This window comes from Mya arenaria, chromosome 13 (assembly GCF_026914265.1).
Source record: "Mya arenaria isolate MELC-2E11 chromosome 13, ASM2691426v1".
Classification (NCBI taxonomy): Eukaryota; Metazoa; Mollusca; class Bivalvia; order Myida; family Myidae; genus Mya; species Mya arenaria.
Genome location: NC_069134.1, coordinates 59,449,297 through 59,466,914, shown reverse-complemented (window position 1 = coordinate 59,466,914; position 17,618 = coordinate 59,449,297). Strand labels below are relative to the sequence as shown.

Below are 17,618 nucleotides of genomic sequence, written 5' to 3'. Positions count from 1 at the left end.
TTGTGAACACAATAGAGGTCACAATTTTAGCCTAATGTTAATGCAACTTGGTCAGAATGATCATCTCTATAAAATCTGGGTCATGTTCGATATTGGGTCATCCGCAGTCAATAACTAGGTCACTAGGTCAGATATTAGAAAAACCTTATGAACACAATAGAGGTCACAATTTTAGCCTAATCTTTATGAAACTTGGTCAGACTGATCATCTTTATAAAATCTAGGTCAAGTTCCACATTGGGTCATCCGCGGTCATTAGGCTTATATAAGGAAAGTGTTTAAAAATCTTCTTGTCTGAAAATGCAAGGCCTACGCATTCAATATTTGGTATGTATCATAACCAAGTGGTCCTCTACCAAGATTGTTCAATTTATGCCCCTGGGGAGAAGAGGCCCTATCCTGGGGGGAGTCACAAGTTTTGCATAGGCTTATATAGAACAAAAAACTTCTTGTCTAAACCAACAAGACATTGGCATTTTATATGTGGCATAACCTAGTGGCCCGCTACCAAGATTGTTCAATTTGTGCACCTGTGGTGAAAAGAGGCCTCACCCTGGGTGTCACAAGTTTTACATAGGCTTATATAGGAAAAAACTTTAAAATTTTCTTGTCTGAAGCCACAAGGACTAGGTCTTAAATATTTTGTTTGAAGCATTGCCTACTGATAGGGTCATGTGGGGTAAAAAACTAGGTCAGTGGGACAAATAAAAGAGTGGCCTCTAGGGGCCATACTTTTCATTGGATCTTTATGATAATAGGTCAGAATGTTCACTTTATTTAGCAAAGCTACAGGTGAGCGATACAGGGCCATCATGGCCCTCTTGTTGCTTCTGCAGTTGATTTTGTGAATTACTCTGCCTTGTTCTTGTTGAAAGCCCAAAGGCCATTTTTAGCTCACCTGTCACGTAGTGACAAGGTGAGCTTTTGTGATCACTCTTCGTCCGTCGTCCGTCCGTCTGTCCGTCCGTCCGTTCACAATTGCTTGTGAACACAATAGAGGTCACAATTTTGACCTAATCTTTATGAAACTTGGTCAGACTGATCATCTCTATAAAATCTAGGTCAAGTTCGATATTGGGTCATCTGGGGTTAAAAACTAGGTCACTAGGTCAATTAGTAGAAAAACCTTGTGAACACAATAGAGGTCACAATTTTAGCCTAATCTCAATGCAACTTGGTCAGAATGGTCATCTCTATTAAATCTAGGTCAAGTTCGATATTGGGTCATCCGCGGTCAATAATTAGGTCACTAGGTCAATTAGTAGAAAAACCTTGTGAACACAATAGAGGTCACAATTTTAGCCTAATCTCAATGCAACTTGGTCAGAATGATCATCTCTATAAAATGTAGGTCAAGTTCGATATTGGGTCATCCGCGGTCAACAACTAGGTCACTAGGTCAATTAGTACAAAAACCTTGTGAACACAATAGAGGTCACAATTTTAGCCTAATCTCAATGCAAGTTGGTCAGAATAATCATCTCTATAAAATCTAGGTCAAGTTCGATATTGGGTCATCCGCAGTCAATAACTAGGTCACTAGGTCAATTATTAGAAAAACCTTGTGAACACAACAGATGTCACAATTTTGACCTAATCTTTATGAAACTTGGTCAGACTGATCATCTCTATGAAATCTAGGTCAAGTTCGATATTGGGTCATCTGGGGTCAAAAACTAGGTCAGTAGGTCAATTAGTATAAATACCTTGTGAACACATTAGAGGTCACAATTTTAGCCTAATCTCAATGCAACTTGGTCAGAATGATCATCTCTATAAAATATAGGTCAAGTTCGATATTGGGTCATCCGCGGTCAATAACTAGGTCACTAGGTCAATTAGTAGAAAAACATTGTGAACACAATAGAGGTCACAATTTTAGCCTAATCTCAATGCAACTTGGTCAGAATGATCATCGCTATAAAATGTAGGTCAAGTTTGATATTGGGTCATTCACGGTCAATAACTAGGTCACTAGGTCAATTAGTACAAAAACCTTGTGAACTCAATAGAGGTCACAATTTTAGCCTAATCTCAATGCAACTTGGTCAGAATGATCATCTCTATAAAATCTAGGTCAAGTTCGATATTGGGTCATCCGCGGTCAATAACTAGGTCACTAGGTCAATTAGTACAAAAACCTTGTGAACACAATAGAGGTCACAATTTTAGGCTAATCTTAATGCAACTTGGTCAGAATGATCATCTCTATAAAATCTGGGTCAAGTTCGATATTGGGTCATACGCAGTCAATAACTAGGTCACTAGGTCAATTATTAGAAAAACCTTGTGAACAAAATAGAGGTCACAATTTTAGCCTTATCTTAATGAAACTTGGTCAGAATGATCATCTTAACATAAGCTAGGTCAAGTTCCATATTGGGTCAACCCAGGTCAAAAACTAGGTCACTAGGTCAATTAGTAGAAAAACCTTGTGAACACAATAGAGGTCACAATTTTAGGCTTAACTCAATTCAACTTGGTCAGAATGATCATCTCTAGAAAAATATAGGTCAAGTTCGATATTGGGTCATTCGCGGTCAATAACTAGGTCACTAGGTCAATTAGTATAAAAACCTTGTGAACACAATAGAGGTCACAACTTAAGCCTAATCTAAATGTAACTTGGTCAGAATGATCATCTCTATAAAATCTAGGTCAAGTTCGATATTGGGTCATTTACCGTCAATAACTAGGTCAATAGGTCAATTAGTAGAAAAACCTTGTGAACACAATAGAGGTCACAATTTTAGCCTAATGTTAATGCAACTTGGTCAGAATGATCATCTCTATAAAATCTGGGTCATGTTCGATATTGGGTCATCCGCAGTCAATAACTAGGTCACTAGGTCAGATATTAGAAAAACCTTATGAACACAATAGAGGTCACAATTTTAGCCTAATCTTTATGAAACTTGGTCAGACTGATCATCTTTATAAAATCTAGGTCAAGTTCCACATTGGGTCATCCGCGGTCAATAACTAGGTCACTAGATCAGATAGTAAAAAAACCTTGTGAACACAATAGAGGTCACAATTTTAGCCTAATCTTAATGAAACTTGGTCAGAATGATCATCTTAACATAAGCTAGGGCCATACTTTTCATTGGATCTTTATGATAATAGGTCAGAATGTTCACTTTATTTAGCAAAGCTACAGGTGAGCGATACAGGGCCATCATGGCCCTCTTGTTTAGCTTTAAGTTCTGTAGTTTGCGCATTCATCTTAACAAAATTGATTGTGAATGTTTAAGTTATGCATCTGGTGTCATTACTGGCCACACCCAGGGTTCACAGGTTTGGTAAACATAAATCTGGAAAGGTTTGAAAATCTTTTTGTGTGTTCGTGCATCCATCTCAGCACAATTGATTGTGAATGTTTGTTCAAATTGATCAATGTTGTCCTAGGATGCCCTTGACTTTGACCTTTTGACCAACTTTTTTTAACTTTTAAAACTACAGAAAATTTTACTATGAGTACAGTTTTGAAAGCATTTTTTTTGTCAGATGACTTTTACTTGGCACATATTAAAATAGTTCATGCAACTAATCTGCTTACAATACTTTCTGGGCTCAGATGTTGAACGTGCTACGTTTTCAGGTAACCCAAACACAAAACATAAACTATATGTCTGTTGCCTTTTACCCACACATACATGCTCTGGATTGATATGACCACAAAAGCCATGCCAGTAGAGCATAGGCCCTTTTGGGCCTCTTGTTTTGTCAGCAGTCTTATATTACTGTTTTCCATGGATTTTCGCAAAAAAATGGCTCGTTCCAAGACAAAGGAGTTGTCAATACTTTCAATCTGTGTGAGTGCAGCTTTAACAACAAAAATAGAATAAACCTACAATTAAGCAAATGAAATTTCAGATAGGCATAAATGAAGTGCTATCCTTAATCATTAACAATTTCATTCTTCAAGTTTGCTTTTTCCTCAGCCTACTGTCACTCACCTGATGCACAATCCCTGCATAAGATTTTACGTCGACAATGAATTAGACAATGAGGTTGTATTATAAGTCAATTAAATGACCTAATGTAACTAGCTTAATGATAAAGAAGGGCTCATTATCATCAATCACTCCATCCATTCTGAATAATGTTTTTTCATAAAGATTTTTTTTCGTGTTTTTTTATTTACTTGTATACTTTATATCCAGTTAAATACAGCCATCACACATTTTTTCTCTCCTAAATACACATGGGGATATCAATATAACATTGGTCTATTTCTATTGGTCAAAAAAAAAAATCACGACTCCAATATTTATGAAACACCGCTGTTGGTCAACGACAGGTCACGCGGTGACACCACATTTTTCCATTTTCCAAATTTAAATTACACCAAAATGGCGTCTTTATTCGGATTTGATGAATATTTCAATGAATAAATAAAACATTTAAACAGGGTAACAGGTTGTCAACGTTATACTTACATTACAGGGTTAGTAGGTGACATAGTATTGGAAATATGGGGGGCAAGAATCCATATTTAGGTTCGAGCTTCACTCCACCTCAATATGGTTTCCTTTACATTGAATATCCCATATCGCGGGTTACCTACTGACCATGGAACTTATAGTATCATTCCACATGTTTTTAAACAAATTCATAGATAAGAATGTTTTTTTCAAATGACAATTTGTCATTTTGTATTCATTGTGATGAAAAAATGTAAAATTAAATTTCCAACCAATTCTTAAGAGGAAAATGTGATATTTATCTTATCTCCTGATAAAAACTTTCAATCACGTTGGGTACTGAATGGGGTACTATATTGGTTTAAATAGGAAATGACGTCATGAACATATAGTAATCTATGACTTCATCTTACCGGTGACCATTATGATGTCACAATTAAAAACAGTTAAGTTTTTGTTGTTATGCCTTTCTGCTGTACTTGATATCACCTTTATATGTATTCTTCTTACAAACATTGTGAGAATGATCGCATGATTCTTTGGTTTGAAATTTTTCCTAATATAAATTTTTTGCAATGCTTGCTTGTAGTGCAGAAAATAGCATCACTTTAATGGTATCCTGTTTTTAGCTCGACTATTCGAAGAATATGGAGAGCTACACTACTCACCCAAGCGTTGGCGTCACACCTTGGTTAAGGTTTGAAATCTAATCTAATTTTACAGTGATCCATGTTTCGCCAAAACTTTTTAATCCTTACACTGAACAGCGGCGTAATAGTCGAGCGCGCAGTCTCTGTGACAGCTCTTGTTTACTAGAGAAGTAAAACAGGTTAGTTGTTTTTGCTGTCTTTACTTAAAGAATATTTTGATAAAAAGATACTAAGACTCGTCATCATATAATAGACTGTATTATACAACCCGTCAAACAAATATGTTAGTAAGATCGACAAAGGCTAAGTTATTTACACATTTCCTGAAGTTGTTGAATATGTTTTTTAAAGCTACATCAATGAAAACTTGACATCTGTACTGTTTTGAAAACAAACATATATTTATATATGTCGTTCTCCGATGACCCTGACTGGGACCTTTTTGACCATCTTATTTTTTAGAGCTATAGCATTTTAGACAGTTGAAAACAATATTTAATGTTGTCTTTTGATGACCTAGATTGTGGCCTTTTGACACACATTTAAATTTGAAGCTTCAGCCATGAAATTAAGGCCATTTATTCGAAATCAAAAATCAAAATTGTGCTTGGATAACGTTGTCCTTTCAACATACTTTCCTATTTTTAAGCTACTTCAATGAAAGTTTTTTAGTACAGTTATCAAAACAAAAAGCAATGTTGTGCTTTGATGACATAGAATATGATTTTTGACATACATTCTATTTCTATTCTAACAAAAGCAAAGAAATTTAGACCATGTGTATAACTTTTAAAACAAATATCAATATTGTACTTGGATAACCTTGATAATTACCGTTTGACCATCTTTTCTTTTCTAAGGTACTGCAACGAAAGTTCAGTAAGTTTTGCAAAACAATTATCAATGTTGTCCTCAGATCTTCTTTACTGTGACCTTTTGACCCTCTTTCATATGTTTACAGATTGGACAAAATGTACTGCTTTAAGAATAATTATAAATGTTGTGTTTGGCTTACCATGATTGTGACATTTTCACTTACTTTTTTATTTTTGTGGCCTCTGCAATAAAATGTTGCTATGTTTGGAAAACAATTCACCATTGTTGTTCTCGGGTTACTTTAAAGGGACTGTACACCAGATTGGCACCAAATATTTTTTTCCTGTAACGCAAATCAGGACAATTATTTAATAGAATGTGCTAAGCTTTGAATCATAATTATAGAGAAAGGACCAAAATGTAAAAAATAGCAGTCCAGTGTTGTATCCACTGTGCTACGAAGGCTTACTCCAAACGGGTGGTATATTTAAGCTATATACCTTGGTAGACATACCCAGTAATATTTTTAATGGAAAAATACAAAATCACTGCTTAGCTAAAATAAATTGTAAACTATGTGGTACTTCATTTAGTAAGATTCAATGTATTGTACACATTAATACCAAGTTTATGTCAGTTTTCAACAATTGTTTTTCTTGCAAATTGATCATCTTGTGCACAGTTGCTTCAATTAAGGCCTACGTTTTTAATTTTGAGTACAACATTGAACTTTGGACCATGTGTACTGTTTTAAAAAAATCTGTTAACATGGGTGAAAGTTTTCAGTATTGATACTGAATTCAGTATTTTGGAAAATATTTATCCTTTATAATGTATTGTAAAAATGGCATTTCCCTATGTAAACACCCTATTTTCAGTATTTTGAAAAATTCAAACTTTCACCCATGTGTTAATGATATGCTTCATTTATCTTGATTGTGTCCTTTTGGAGTATTTGTTATGCAACTGGAATGAAATTTTGACCATGAAGTCGTTCTGCAAACAAACATTAACAATGATATTGTCAGGTGACCTTTTCATCATCTTTTCAAAGCTACAGCATTAAGATGAATAATTATGTTTGGAAAATAAATATCAAGCTTAGATATTTGGTTTGAAGCATTGTCCAATTGTCCTCACCTAAGAGTGTTTAAATTATGCTTCTATATTCAAGATTAGGTTCCGATGATTTTCTGTGTTTATAAGAGAAAGGACTTAGTTCTATACTTGCAGCAGACCGAACAATGTCACCATCCATCAGCACTTTCAGTGCTTTGATTATATAGAGGATTCGGTGTAAGATCGTTATATATTTTCAAAGTGAGCACCAAAAGCAGTTTTTCAAGAAAGGCACAGCCATGAGAGAAATATTTATATTTTGTGTTCACAAGGTGATATTTATTGTGATCTTACACTGAAAAACAGTTTTCTTTTTATTATTTGACTTAGGCCACTACTTTTATATAAATTGGTTTACAAAACCGGCGGGTCTAATTTTCCGAAAAGTACAAAAAAAAATAAAAATGAATTTCACTTTTTTTCAAAGTTATTTTCCCGACCGTATTGATTTTAGTGCGAAATGAAAGAAAAACGAACAGATAAGAGTAAGAATGCAGTAAATCTGGGTCACGGACACTACGGACCATGGACATTACGGACCAGACATTACGGACCAGATTTAGGGACACTACGGACCAGATTTAGGGACATTACGGACCATCTTCAGAAACTTACGGACCATCATTTATAATGTTTTTAAACATTTTTTTTTAATTTATTCACTCATTGGTCTTAAATTTGTTAATAAATACTTGAATATTAGTGCTCAGTATGAAAATTATCTTTAATGTAACTGAAAAATCCAGGAAATTCCAATGTTAAACATCAATGTATTTTTAATAAAATATTATAATAATTTGAATAATAATGAATGAAATATGTGTTTATCCTATGATTGTAAATGTGAATATTAATGTTTTCATATGTGATCGATTGCTTTCTGAAATAAACTTTGTATCGTCATATATGTTTGTTTTCCGTTTCAACTGTTTTAATTGAAAGGTTCAGTCATGGCGGGGAATCCACGTGACCAAATGGTTGGTTTCAGTGCAAGATGGCGTCACCAAAACGCTCGATTCGAGCCGAAAATCAACGTAATACCTATAATTATGATAGTTTCTTGGAATTTTAACATAGCCTATCATATGCCTACCTACGAGAACACTTCTGCAATGTCACTGTTATGGCAGCGCCGGTGGCAATGGCGGAATTGACGATAGCAGTCATTCTTTGTATGAAATAATTAATTAAAATATGCAGGAGTTGTTAAAATACCAATAGCAATAAACATTGGTAAATTAAACAGCCGACACAAACAATAACTGTCACGTGATTGTTGTTTTTCCCCGCCAATCTAGGTCATGAAAATATTGTTGTTTATAGATAAAAATAAAAGTGTTACTGTCAGCGGCTGCCATCGAATAAGTAGACACAAATATCTATAAATTATGTGTGAGAAAAACATTTTATAACATTTTATGGTTAAATATCAAATAACAGTGCACTAAGTGTGAGTGGTGAAATCGAAAGTAAAATTTCTAAGTTGACATCGGTGACCTAGTTTCACAAGTTTGGTCGGTGGTGTTTATGGATTTTAAATCACAAAATGGTTTGGAAATACTTGGCATTGAGTCAATGTAAAGCTTGTGTTTATTCTAGATTACATGTTTATTCATGTTTGGGTTAATAGTATAGTAAAAACAATGAAATAATTGAACACATGTGTCAATGACATTTACTAATGCCAGGAGTTGTGTGCAAAACATTTAGATAAAACAACACGGATAAATTTTTTGAATAAGTCCATTTTTTCAATTTGTAATGAACTTGATATTTCACTATAAATGAGATTTGTTGTTATAAACAAGGAATACTTTTTAAAATGAAAAATAAACAAGCATGAAGTATAAATGCCAAAATGGCGGAGTTGGGAGAAGATGAAAATATCCGATACATAATTATGGATTTCTCTGTTACTATCATTGGTACATAAAGTTAAGTCACATGCTAGATTTATTAATTTGCTATGTGATTTTTATGTACTGATGTGGTAATTTGCTGCAAGATTTGAATTTGAAATGGATTTGGTGAACATCCCATGGTAAATATCCCGGTCCGAAAATATTCGGACTTAGCATCCATCTGGTTACACACAACTAGGACCTCGCATGGTAAAGGTTATTAAAACTCAAATCTAGGTCTAGTTTGGTTCTTAGTTTTTCAGGAATTGTTTTCACAATATTAAAGCTCAAATGTCTTCATAAAATGTTACTTCCTTATTTATAAAATTGGTAATTATTTCACTTTGTTGACATTTTCCAATATTGAAATAACTGAAACATTGTTAATAAAATGTAATGTATTGTTTTAATACAGTGCAATATTTTTGTTTTTTTAATGCGTAAAATTTGCCTTCCCTTATTTTTCAATTAAATATGTGTAAATTTGTAAGTGTTCTGTATTCACTTTTGATTTAGCATACCCATAAAGCTAAACAAATGTCTTCCTGAGTGAGATTCAATGTATCTTTGATAAAAAGTGTAGTTTATACATGTAAACATGTATAGTCAATTTCATTGATGCACAGTATGTAAGATTTAAACTGTGTGTTTAATAAGAACTTTGAAACTTTGAGTGTATTAAAAAATGCATTAATAGCAGTTTAAAAAAAGTAAATGATATAAATTTTCAACGTTTTGATGTTGTTCTCTGATTTTCACCCTTTAAGAGTATGTTTTGTGACTTTTTTCCTTTTTTTTTTCTTTTTTTTTTCGACCACCTGGTGGACATTTTTTCCAAAAATTCTTGTAAACCAAAAAATAAAAAAAGGAGTGGCCTTAAAAGGATTTAAAATTAGTTAATTGTAGTTTTTAAGAAATGTGTCCAAACCCTGTTCTTGCTGACATTTGATTTGGAATTGAAAGCAAGCTAAAATTTCAAAACAGTGAATAATATGAAAATATTACTTCACCGTTTGAAACAGTGAAATATCATTTTTATTTCACTAATTAATTTCTATAAAACACCTGGAAGCATATAATAAAAACAAAAACTAAACATGTTTTTTAATAAGTTTTTGACTTTGTAAGATTTTTTAAACTGACTATTTGTTGCCATTGCTTCACTATCATGGCTTAAGGTGGCTGGTATTTGCATTCAAGTTATGTTTCTATTTTCTGAAAATTTGTGTACATTTATGGGTTTAAGGATTTACCGTTTGTTTTTTTATTTGAAAAATCAAGAATATTCAAATGAGTTATTGTTGTTTTATATGTTGTATTTTTGTTTCAGCGTCATTATTTTAAAAACATTGTTTTCAGCAATTTTTATGCGTAAGTAGTCACAAGAAAAGGTTGCGGTGTCAATATTCTGCATTAGGCGTATACTCTCTGTAGATGTGTATGAGTTCTATACTATTATTTGGACCACTATATAAAATGGGTCTTATAGCTTTTTTTTAAGTTACTGCACCCTCAACCTCAGTTATTGAAATTATACGCAAGCGCTTTTGTGTGAGTGATCAATTTCAATTGTGAGTGTTTTGGGTGGTGTAAGTGTTTTGAACCATGTTGTCATGGACAACGTTCAATAACTAGCCTGCAGTATAAATAAATGGCATTGTAATTTATTGGCACAAATATTTATTAAATGGTTAAGCTCCGCCTACAAGTTACCATTCCAATATGGAAGTTATTCTATAGACAAAAACAAGTTAGCACTCTCAAAGATGGTACAATTGCAAGTTAACATCATGTCAATAATGTTTTAAATATAAATTAAACTGTAGATAATTTACAAAAATACATATGACCATCAAATAGGTCACGCTGTGGATGTACCTGTGCTATTTTTAGTCACATCAATCTATGACGTAATATTTCCCCCACTTAAGTAATTTGTGCTATAAGACCTATTGAGTATTCGATTTTTTTGATTTTTTTTTTGCCGTTGAAATCTATTGATTAGTTCTTTTTCTCACTCACTTGTTTGCTAAAAGCTGATTGGTTTATAATTGACCTTTTCTGGCTTAGAGCAGAGAAACTAATATAACAGATTGAAAGGCTGATTTTAATAAAAGCATAGGCATGATTTTGTGTGAAACGAGTATGTTACTTACGGAATTTAATGCCCCAGTCACACTGAGAGATAGAACAACTAACAACTAGTTACGACCCACTGCTACTGGAAATCCCAAGGAATTTTTAGGTCATCCCCAGTGGTCTTGGATAGTCGCATGCCATTTTAGGTTGAGGGAAGGTTTTCCAGCGATTGTCCTGCTAAAAGTCTTATTTTGTTGTAGTTAATCATAGAACCCCTGTCGTTGAACTAGTCGGGTGACAGTGTTTATCTACTCTTCTGATTGAACAAAGATGATTAAAATCATAAATGCTATTAAAAACCTATCCTGTGAGAACTGATGACCGTGCCTTGTTACAGCTGTAATTATACTGCCTCAAAATGGGTTGGGAAAGGCCATTCAAAGTATTTTTAAATTTTGGCCTTACAATAAAATAATAAATTATGTAAGTTCATTTATCACATATTTCTATATTGCTTATTTAACATCTTTATATTATATAGCTGTCAGATTGCAACATATGATAATAAGCTACTAATGACCCTAATAGAGATATATCTAGGGCTTAAAAAAGATATGTTTGTTTCCAGTTACCAGTAATCTTGATTAAAATGGTACAACAATTTTTGCAAAGGGATTTGTAGTTTATTAACCAAATAGGATGTTAATTTGATCAGAAATTAGGCCGTAAAAAAGGACGTAACCAGAAACAAACCTATTTTTTCTAAGGCCTGAAAGGATTTTAGTCAATGCATACATTCAAAAGTGCATATAATTTTCAGAACTGTTATAGATGAAGGATATAGCTATTAGGAACTCGTACATTATAATTTATTGCGATAGTGAGCTAGTTCTTAAAAACACAAGACGTGTTCCCTCATTGAAAGCAATGATGGCGCACAATTTTCTTTTTCCAGTAAATGCATTATTAAAAGCTGTTTATGCCGTGTATTTGCATTTTGTTGCTAGTGGATTGTTAACTGCATTGATTTCATTTTCAAAATGATTGTATTTTCATAGATGATTACTGCCAATTGAACAGCGACGAGCAGAAATAAGACTTGTAATTAATAAATGAAATTGTAAATTTTTGGCATTATGTCAAATAATAATGATTTTTACATGCTTTCAAAGATTTCTGCATATCTTATGTCTCCAGGAACAAAAAATAAATGATTTTTTATATTTTTTTTAACTGGCACAAGTTTAAAAGTCGATGGCATTTTTTGTTATTTTTATCATTTATTTTTTGTACATTAAATGACACTCTAGTTTACTTAAAATATGAAGTGTGGAGAGCCCTCAAAAGGAGGGCTTTTAAAAAGCCAGTTTTGCTTCTGTAGCTTCACCCCGTTTGACCCGTTTCCTTAACAGGTCAACATATCCACCATTTTTGTTAAAAGTTCCGGTGGCTGTGTGGACTAGGTGGCTGTGTGGACTAGCCGGCTGTTCTCTACTGTTTTCTTGGTTTTACCAGCGTGGTTTCGAACCCCACTAAAACCAAAATTCTGTATTAAGCACTGTATTTTTTTCTGCAATTTTGATATCATAAAATAATGGTAAAATTTATTAAGTGTTTTCAAATGCAATACAGGGAAAACTAATTTTTGGTCCAAAAACATAAGCGATTCACTTTAAAGGACTAAATCTAGAAAACTTGGTATATGCCTTCATATGAATAGTTATGGCGATGACACCTGATGTGAAGTTCTAAATCTTAAGCAATGCAGTTTATCAACTGAATACCTGGAATCATTGACCTTAGATTGGATTTTGGATTCAAAAGTGAAGTTATGTTAAGTTTGATTCAGTTGAAACTACAGCCATCACTGAAGGTGATTAATACCCCCGAACGCAGCCTCTCATTATGATTTATCATTGTATGAGGTTTTATGAAATTCCATCTAGTAGTTTTCAAGTTACTGTCCGGACAAAAGTTTGACAAAAAAAAAAACACAGAAAAAGGCAATAACTCTGTAATTTGCTAAAATAGTGTAATGATTCATGTACACTGAACTCCTTCTCATTGTGCTGTACCATTGTATAAAGTTTTATTACATTCTATCCGGTAGTTTTCAAGTTATGCTCCGGACAAGAAAAAAGTAACAAAGGGCTTTAACTCTGTAATTAACTGAAACAGAGTTATGGTTCTTGTGCACTGCACTTCCTCTCATTGTGCTTTACCATTGTATTAAGTGTTTATAAATTCCATCTAGTAGTTTGCAAGTTAATATCTGGAAAAATATTTGACAGCAAAAAAATCAAATAAAGAGCAGTAACTCAGTAATTAGCTAAAGTAGAGTTATGGTTCTTGAACACTGCACTTCCTCTCATTGTGCTTAACCATTGTATGAAGTTCCAATGAATCCCATCAAGTACTTTTTAAGTTATACTCCGGACAAAAAAAAGTAACAAAGGGTAATAACTCAGTGATAAGCAAGAATAGAGTTATGGTTATTGTACACTGCACTTCCTCTCATTATGCTCTACCATTGTATGAAGTTTAATCCAATTCCATCCATTAGTTTTTAAGTTATGCTCCGGACAAGGTAAATTGCAACGGACCGACCGACAAACCGACAGACCGACCACAGGGTGACTCCAATATACCCCCTTCAAACTTCGTTTGTCGGGGGTATAAAAACTATGAAATTGAAATAATGTTGATTGATTTTGAATTCTACAGATAATACACAGGATTTATGTAAGAAATATGGTTAGAATTAGGAAAGACTTGAAAGAAAGTCTTAACTGGTTGTGTAAAGAAACAGATAACTTTTAATTTAGTGAAAATACATAAAAATGGAATTACATGTAGAGAACAAGTCAGAAAAACATTGGATTAAGAAAGAGATCTACAAGAATAGGTTGGATTATGTGAAGAAAACTACTAGATCAACAATTGGATTCACCTGAGATATTACAAGAACATCAAATTAAGAAGATGATCTACAAAAATAGATTATATTATATGAAGAAACTACTAGATCAACAAAATTGGATTCACCTGAGGAATTACAAGAAACTATATGATGAAAGTCTTTTAACGGTGCTTTAAAAAAAATGTTCATCGGAAATGGGCCAAAATTAAAGAGAATATTGAAATTATATGAAAGAATTGTGTGGATTTTTGGTGACATGATTGAGTCTGTGACAAAAAACACTTCCATTGTAGGTAGTTTTCCATGCTTGGTGAAATTGAGAAATAGTTTTTCATACAAGTATGGTTACTTATCTGCATGGAAATATCAACATAAAGTGGAACTAATGTGAATTGTGTCACAAATTAATTCTTCTGAATGTATACAGTAACTATTATACACTTCTGTTTGCAAATCACGTTAGCATACACAGATCAAGGATCTGAAGCATTGATAGTTCTTGGCATTTGTTCAGGCTTAAACCACCAAGTGAATTTCCTTTCAAAGCTAACAGCTATGGCCTATCATTCAACTTCATACATCGAAAAAAACACTAACTTTTGCTAACACCATCAGCAATTTGACCTGTTGTTTAACTAATTACAGAACTTTCTCTTGAAAAAGCAGGCTCCTTACCACACAAACCATCCATGTACAGTTTGCATTGATCTCCCTTCGACCAGCCTATTGGATTGTAGTTTTAAAGTATGCATGCACAACTGCATCGTTACAAAAGGATATCTTTGAAGAGGTGATAATGACTACCTGGGGTATCTTTGAGAGGTGACCATGACTACCTGAGGTATTTATGAAGAGGTGACCATGACTACCTGGCGTATCTTTGAGAGGTGACCATGACTACCTGGGGTATCTATGTTTAAAGAGGTGACCATGACTACCTGGCGTATCTTTGAGAGGTGACCATGACTACCTGGGGTATCTATGTTTAAAGAGGTGACCATGACTACCTGGCGTATCTTTGAGAGGTGACCATGACTACCTGGGGTATCTATGAAGAGGTGACCATGACTACTTGGGGTATCTATGTTTAAAGAGGTGACCATGACTACCTGGCATATCTTTGAGAGGTGACCATGACTACCTGGGGTATCAATGAAGAGGTGACCATGACTACCTGGGGTATCTTTGAGAGGTGATCATGACTATCTGGGGTATCTATGAAGAGGTGATCATGACTACCTGGGGTATTTTTGAAGAGGTGATCATGACTACCTGGGGTATCTATGAAGAGGTGACCATGACAACCTGGCGTATCTTTGAGAGGTGATCATGACTACCTGGGATATCTTTGAGAGATGATCATGACTACCTGGGATATTTTTGAGAGGTGACCATGACTACCTGGGGTATCTTTGAGAGGTGATCATGACTACCTGGGGTTTCTATGAAGAGTTGATCATGACTATCTGGGGTTTCTATGAAGAGGTGATCATGACTACCTTGGGTATCTATGAAGAGTTGATCATGACTACCTGGGGTTTCTATGAAGAGGTGATAATGACTACCTGGGGTATCTTTGAGAGGTGATCATGACTACCTGGGGTATCTATGAAGAGGTGATCATGACTACCTGGGGTATCTATGAAGAGTTGATCATAACTACCTGGGATTTCTATGAAGAGGTGATAATGACTACCTCGGGTATCTTTAAGAGGTGATCATGACTACCTAGGGTATCTATGAAGAGGTGACCATGACAACCTGGGGCATCTTTGAGAGGTGATCATGACTACCTGGGATATCTTTGAGAGGTGATCAGGACAACCTGGGATATCTTTGAGAGGTGACCATGACTACCTGGGATATCTTTGAGAGGTGATCATGACAACCTGGGATATCTTTGAGAGGTGATCATGACTACCTGGGATATCTTTGAGAGGTGATCATGACTACCTGGGATATCTTTGAGAGGTGACAATGACTACCTGGGGTATCTATGAAGAGTTGATCATGACTACCTGGGGTATCTTTAAGAGGTGACCATGACTACCTGGGATATCTTTGAGAGGTGACCATGACTACCTGGGGCATCTTTGAAGAGTTGATCATGTCTATCAGGGATATCTATGAAGAGTTGATCATGACTACCTGGGGTTTTTATGAAGAGTTGATCAGGACTACCTGGGGTATCTATGAAGAGGTGACCATGACTACTTGGGGTATCTATGTTTAAAGAGGTGACCATGACTACCTGGCGTATCTTTGAGAGGTGACCATGACTACCAGGGGTATCTATGAAGAGGTGACCATGACAACCTGGCGTATCTTTGAGAGGTGACCATGACTACCTGGGATATCTTTGAGAGGTGATCATGACAACCTGGGATATCTTTGAGAGGTGATCAGGACTACCTGGGATATCTTTGAGAGGTGATCATGACTACCTGGGATATCTTTGAGAGGTGACAATGACTACCTGGGGTATCTATGAAGAGTTGATCATGACTACCTGGGGTATCTTTAAGAGGTGACCATGACTACCTGGGATATCTTTGAGAGGTGACCATGACTACCTGGGGCATCTTTGAAGAGTTGATCATGTCTATCAGGGATATCTATGAAGAGTTGATCATGACTACCTGGGGTTTTTATGAAGAGTTGATCAGGACTACCTGGGGTATCTATGAAGAGGTGACCATGACTACTTGGGGTATCTATGTTTAAAGAGGTGACCATGACTACCTGGCGTATCTTTGAGAGGTGACCATGACTACCAGGGGTATCTATGAAGAGGTGACCATGACTACCTGGGGTATCTTTGAGAGGTGATCATGACTATCTGGGGTATCTATGAAGAGGTGATCATGACTACCTGGGGTATCTATGAAGAGGTGATCATGACTACCTGGGGTATCTATGAAGAGGTGACCATGACAACCTGGGGTATCTTTGAGAGGTGATCATGACTACCTGGGATATCTTTGAGAGATGATCATGACTACCTGGGATATTTTTGAGAGGTGACCATGACTACCTGGGGTATCTTTGAGAGGTGATCATGACTACCTGGGGTTTCTATGAAGAGTTGATCATGACTACCTGGGGTATCTATGAAGAGTTTATCATGACTACCTGGGGTTTCTATGAAGAGTTGATCATGACTACCTGGGGTTTCTATGAAGAGTTGATCATGACTACCTGGGGTATCTATGAAGAGTTGATCATGACTACCTGGGGTTTCTATGAAGGGTTGATCATGACTACCTGGGGTATCTATGAAGAGGTGACCATGACAACCTGGGGTATCTTTTAGAGGTGATCATGACTACCTTGGATATCTTTGAAGATTATAGGGTGTAGTGTGATGGTCCTGAACAACTGTGTAACAGTTATTGGAGTTTTAAGTGAATATGCCAACTTGCCCCAAACCTTGAACTGGACACCAACAGCCTCCTTATTCTTCAAATGGTCAAGCTTGTCAACATGGTTTAAATTTTACATGTTCATAAAAAACATGTTCTTTTTGGAAATTAAGAAAACAAATACACACTACAGCAAAAAAGTGTAGGTCCAGCAGAAAAAATAGTGATCAGTCAGGTTTGTGGAAACATAAAAATAAACATTTCGCCTTAGCTGTACACTGGGCTTTTTTAAAAGTCAACTGCAGGACTCAAAGTGGACTGCATTTTAACCTTTTATTGTTCTC

At 35.0% G+C, this 17,618-nt stretch overlaps 1 protein-coding gene across 1 annotated transcript in view; it reads left to right on the top strand.

Annotated features, from left to right (window-relative positions):
- The window catches only part of LOC128215435 (protein Hook homolog 3-like), a 91,087-nt gene that overhangs the window by 41,683 nt on the left and 31,786 nt on the right, over positions 1-17,618 (top strand). The window lies entirely within an intron of this gene.